Raw genomic sequence first — 6,321 nt, 5'->3', positions numbered from 1 at the left:
GTCCAGCGCTCATACCAGTGTCTTGGCGTTTTTCCGTGTGGTCTGCGTCGATTAGTTAACTGTGCCGTCTAATGATATCTTCGTCTATTCGACATTCTTCGGACGTGGTCACTCCATGCCTTTCTTCGAGTTCCGACCCATCTCCTTATTTCTGCTACGTTGTAAATGTTTCGTATTTCTTCATTTGTCTTTCGGTCGTTCAAGGTGTATCCTGTTATTGCGCGCAGTATACGTGAGAGTTGGTCGAATCGCTGTTTTATAGATTCTTACTTTGCTTTTAGGTCGTCATCAGCTTGTTTCTCCATTCACCAGTTCTCAGGTACCGAGATAGCGACACTGCTTTGTTTGCCGCCCTCTTTACTTTTATTCTTAGATCTCTATTGCTGGTGATTCTTGACCCGAGATAGGCAAATGCAAGAACCTACTCTATCGACTAGTTTTTGACTGTCAATTTGCATTTTAGGGCCGATTTTTGGACACAGCCAAGCATTTGGGTTTTTCAGCAAATATTTGCGCCATCATAGCCGAATGGGTTGGTGCGTACTAACCATTCAGATGCGCGTAGGGTCCATGCTCCGGGCATGAAAATCAAATGGTAGAACTAGTTTTTTCTAATAGAGGTCACTCCGCTGCAGGCAATGGCAAACCTTCCAGTGTATTTCTGCCAAGAAAAATATTCTCATTGAAGATATCTACATTCGGAGTTAGCTAAAAACTGCAGGTTCCTACATTTGGTGGAACAACATGAACACGCACGCCACAAGTAGGGGGAGGAACTCGGCCATTATTATGTTAAATAATAATGTTGAACTCAGGTTGCCACCTTGCCTGATTTCTGATGTTATCGGTATTAGACATTTTGGCTTTGAGTTACTTTTATGGCTGCTTTGTTTTTCTTGTTTACTGGCAGATTATTTCCAAATTATTTTGTGCAACAAATTTTTTTTTTTTTGCTGAGCAACTCTATCAAGCCTTTTAGTTTGACCCTGTTGAAAGATTAAGTAAGGCCTACAAAGCATAGATAGGCTGGTTTGTTGTATTTCAACGATTTTTCTATGATATGCCTCATCGTGAATATGGCATCCATAGTCGTTTTGTGTTTCCGGAAGCCTTGTGGCTCTTCGCACATACCGTGTTTTGATAATTCCGCTGGAATTATGTTTGTGAGGAGTTTTTACTTTAAGCAGAGTAAGGATGTACTCCTGAATACAAACAGAATTTCTGGAAAATGTTTAGATATGCGACTTAAGAGCTCACTGAGTTTTGATATGGTAAAGTGAAAGTTTCAAGTGACTAACAATTTTTTTGAAAATTTTGTTTGCTGACGGTTGTGAGAGTTTTCTTCTGTAGAAAAACAAAAGTGGTGAGCATTCGCTAAAATACAGTTTGTATGAAAATATAGTTCATTTTATAACACAAATCTTATGAAGCAAAGTTCAAATTTTGTGTTAAATTTATAAAAATTAAATAAAGTGCAAAAAGCTGCAACAAAATTTTTAGAAAGCTTTCGGGTATACAGTTTTATAGTCCATTCAATTTCAGTATAATAAGGTGAAAGTTTGAAGTCGCTCAAAAGTCGCATTGATTTTTAACGATTTTTGTTTACATACAACGTTGACTATTTTCTTCTATATAAAGCACGTGCCCGAGAGTCTATACTTTAAGGGGAGAGCCTGCGTTAGAGGCTTGAAAAAATCGATTTCTTTTGCATAAATGTCTTCCCAAACTATCCAAGAATATGTCCTCAAAATTTCAGAAGCAAATCCAAAATATTTTCAGAGTTACAGAAGAAATTGTGAGCAAGCGTCGAGCAGTTATACGAGCGGCCGGATCGCTCGAACTGCGATTTTTTATTTTTACGATTATTCCTAATTGGCGGGAAAGATAGGGAAAAACTTAAACGTCCTATCGAAACGAGATTACATTGATTGTATTCGGAATTCAATTCTCTCTTGGTTTAACTAGAAGCTATACTATACTAAAATAAAAATGTTTTTGGGTTTCTGATTTCAAATGAAAATTGCGACCTGCATCTTTCCCGCCGCACGACGCATGCACACTCGAGGCGCCTCGGCAAAATGCTTGTGCCAGGCATAATATGACATATATTTTAATAAAAAAATTTAAGAAGAGTGCTGAAATATATAACAATGAAACCTGAAAGTTTCGTTTCAATCGAATATTTCTTTCCTTCCCAAAAAAATCCACGAAAAAATCGATTTTTTGAAGCCTCTAAAGCAGGCTCCGCCCTTAAAGATTCTACCATGTTTAGAACTTTTATTTATAAGGCTTTCTTATAGAACAAACTATTCTTTTCATAAAATATTTACAAAAAAAAGTTAGCAACAAAAAAAAAATGGCTTAATCACAAAGTACGTGAGGTACTCAAATACTCGTATGTATGTGTGTATGGTGCGTTTGTAAGTCTATGCTGACATTTCATTTAAAGTATGTGTGTATTGCAGTCGTTAACATGGGCAAAAGTGGGTTTTACAATTGTGACGCCAAGCAGTCTACGATTGACACTGTACCGTAGTAGAGTAGTAGGGGGGGCCGAGTAAAGCTTAGCGTACGCAAGGCAGTGGGAGAATGTTAAGCGGCATGACGATTTGCTTAACTGTTCTTGCTAAATATGTATATGGGCAGTAGTGTGTAGGTTCTTTGATAAATGTGTCTTCCTACCTCAGAGATATGCAGTATGGACATTTCAGTTTGTATGGGAGGTGCCATGCCCTTTTCTCCAATGACTACCATTTTTCTCCATGGATATGGAATTGCCAATGTGTGTCTTCATACCAAATTTCAGTACTCTAGCACAAGTTCTTCCAGAGATATGCAGTATGTACATTTCAGTTTGTATGGGAGGTGCCATGCCCTTTTCTCCAATGACTACCATTTTTCTCCATGGATATGGAATTGTCAATGTGTGTCTTCATACCAAATTTCAGTACTCTAGCACAAGTTCTTCCAGAGATATGCAGTATGTACATTTCAGTTTGTATGGGAGGGGCCATGCCCTTTTCTCCAATGACTACTATTTTTCTCCATGGATAGGGAATTGTCAATGTGTGTCTTCATACCAAATTTCTAGCACAAGTTCTTCCAGAGATATGCAGTATGTACATTTCTGTTTGTATGGGAGGTGCCATGCCCTTTTCTCCAATGACTACCATTTTTCTCCATGGATATGAAATTGTCAATGTGTGTCTTCATACCAAATTTCAGTACTCTAGCGCAAGTACTTCCAGAGATATGCAGTATGTACATTTCAGTTTGTATGGGAGGTGCCATGCCCTTTTCTCCAATGACTACCATTTTTCTCCATGGATATGGAATTGCCAATGTGTGTCTTCATACCAAATTTCAGTACTCTAGCACAAGTTCTTCCAGAGATATGCAGTATGTACATTTCAGTTTGTATGGGAGGTGCCATGCCCTTTTCTCCAATGACTACCATTTTTCTCCATGGAATTGTCAATGTGTGTCTTCATACCAAATTTCAGTACTCTAGCACAAGTTCTTCCAGAGATATGCAGTATGTACATTTCAGTTTGTATGGGAGGTGCCATGCCCTTTTCTCCAATGACTACTATTTTTCTCCATGGATATGGAATTGTCAATGTGTGTCTTCATACCAAATTTCTAGCACAAGTTCTTCCAGAGATATGCAGTATGTACATTTCAGTTTGTATGGGAGGTGCCATGCCCTTTTCTCCAATGACTACCATTTTTCTCCATGGATATGGAATTGTCAATGTGTGCCTTCATACCAAATTTCAGTACTCTAGCACAAGTACTTCCAGAGATATGCAGTATGTACATTTCAGTTTGTATGGGAGGTGCCATGCCCTTTTCTCCAATGACTACCATTTTTCTCCATGGATATGGAATTGTCAATGTGTGTCTTCATACCAAATTTCAGTACTCTAGCACAAGTTCTTCCAGAGATATGCAGTATGTACATTTCTGTTTGTATGGGAGGTGCCATGCCCTTTTCTCCAATGACTACCATTTTTCTCCATGGATATGAAATTGTCAATGTGTGTCTTCATACCAAATTTCAGTACTCTAGCACAAGTACTTCCAGAGATATGCAGTATGTACATTTCAGTTTGTATGGGAGGTGCCATGCCCTTTTCTCCAATGACTACCATTTTTCTCCATGGATATGGAATTGCCAATGTGTGTCTTCATACCAAATTTCAGTACTCTAGCACAAGTTCTTCCAGATATATGCAGTATGTACATTTCAGTTTGTATGGGAGGTGCCATGCCCTTTTCTCCAATGACTACCATTTTTCTCCATGGATATGGAATTGTCAATGTGTGTCTTCATACCAAATTTCAGTACTCTAGCACAAGTTCTTCCAGAGATATGCAGTATGTACATTTCAGTTTGTATGGGAGGTGCCATGCCCTTTTCTCCAATGACTACCATTTTTCTCCATGGATATGGAATTGTCAATGTGTGTCTTCATACCAAATTTCAGTACTCTAGCACAAGTTCTTCCAGAGATATGCAGTATGTACATTTCTGTTTGTATGGGAGGTGCCATGCCCTTTTCTCCAATGACTACCATTTTTCTACATGGATATGAAATTGTCAATGTGTGTCTTCATACCAAATTTCAGTACTCTAGCACAAGTACTTCCAGAGATATGCAGTATGTACATTTCAGTTTGTATGGGAGGGGCCATGCCCTTTTCTCCAATGACTACTATTTTTCTCCATGGATATGGAATTGTCAATGTGTGCCTTCATACCAAATTTCTAGCACAAGTTCTTCCAGAGATATGCAGTATGTACATTTCAGTTTGTATGGGAGGTGCCATGCCCTTTTCTCCAATGACTACTATTTTTCTCCATGGATATGGAATTGTCAATGTGTGTCTTCATACCAAATTTCAGTACTCTAGCACAAGTTCTTCCAGATATATGCAGTATGTACATTTCAGTTTGTATGGGAGGTGCCATGCCCTATTCTCCAATGACTACCATTTTTCTCCATGGATATGGAATTGTCAATGTGTGTCTTCATACCAAATTTCAGTACTCTAGCACAAGTTCTTCCAGAGATATGCAGTATGTACATTTCAGTTTGTATGGGAGGTGCCATGCCCTTTTCTCCAATGACTACCATTTTTCTCCATGGATATGGAATTGTCAATGTGTGTCTTCATACCAAATTTCAGTACTCTAGCACAAGTTCTTCCAGAGATATGCAGTATGTACATTTCAGTTTGTATGGGAGGTGCCATGCCCTTTTCTCCAATGACTACCATTTTTCTCCATGGATATGGAATTGTCAATGTGTGTCTTCATACCAAATTTCAGTACTCTAGCACAAGTTCTTCCAGAGATATGCAGTATGTACATTTCTGTTTGTATGGGAGGTGCCATGCCCTTTTCTCCAATGACTACCATTTTTCTCCATGGATATGGAATTGCCAATGTGTGTCTTCATACCAAATTTCAGTACTCTAGCACAAGTTCTTCCAGAGATATGCAGTATGTACATTTCAGTTTGTATGGGAGGTGCCATGCCCTTTTCTCCAATGACTACCATTTTTCTCCATGGATATGGAATTGTCAATGTGTGTCTTCATACCAAATTTCAGTACTCTAGCACAAGTTCTTCCAGAGATATGCAGTATGTACATTTCTGTTTGTATGGGAGGTGCCATGCCCTTTTCTCCAATGACTACCATTTTTCTCCATGGATATGAAATTGTCAATGTGTGTCTTCATACCAAATTTCAGTACTCTAGCACAAGTACTTCCAGAGATATGCAGTATGTACATTTCAGTTTGTATGGGAGGGGCCATGCCCTTTTCTCCAATGACTACTATTTTTCTCCATGGATATGGAATTGTCAATGTGTGCCTTCATACCAAATTTCTAGCACAAGTTCTTCCAGAGATATGCAGTATGTATATTTCAGTTTGTATGGGAGGTGCCATGCCCTTTTCTCCAATGACTACTATTTTTCTCCATGGATATGGAATTGTCAATGTGTGTCTTCATACCAAATTTCAGTACTCTAGCACAAGTTCTTCCAGAGATATGCAGTATGTACATTTCAGTTTGTATGGGAGGTGCCATGCCCTTTTCTCCAATGACTACCATTTTTCTCCATGGATATGGAATTGTCAATGTGTGTCTTCATACCAAATTTCAGTACTCTAGCACAAGTTCTTCCAGAGATATGCAGTATGTACATTTCTGTTTGTATGGGAGGTGCCATGCCCTTTTCTCCAATGACTACCATTTTTCTCCATGGATATGAAATTGTCAATGTGTGTCTTCATACCAAATTTCA

Source organism: Anastrepha obliqua, chromosome 2, assembly GCF_027943255.1.
Source record: "Anastrepha obliqua isolate idAnaObli1 chromosome 2, idAnaObli1_1.0, whole genome shotgun sequence".
Lineage (NCBI taxonomy): Eukaryota > Metazoa > Arthropoda > Insecta > Diptera > Tephritidae > Anastrepha > Anastrepha obliqua.
Note: the sequence above shows the minus strand (reverse complement) of the source record.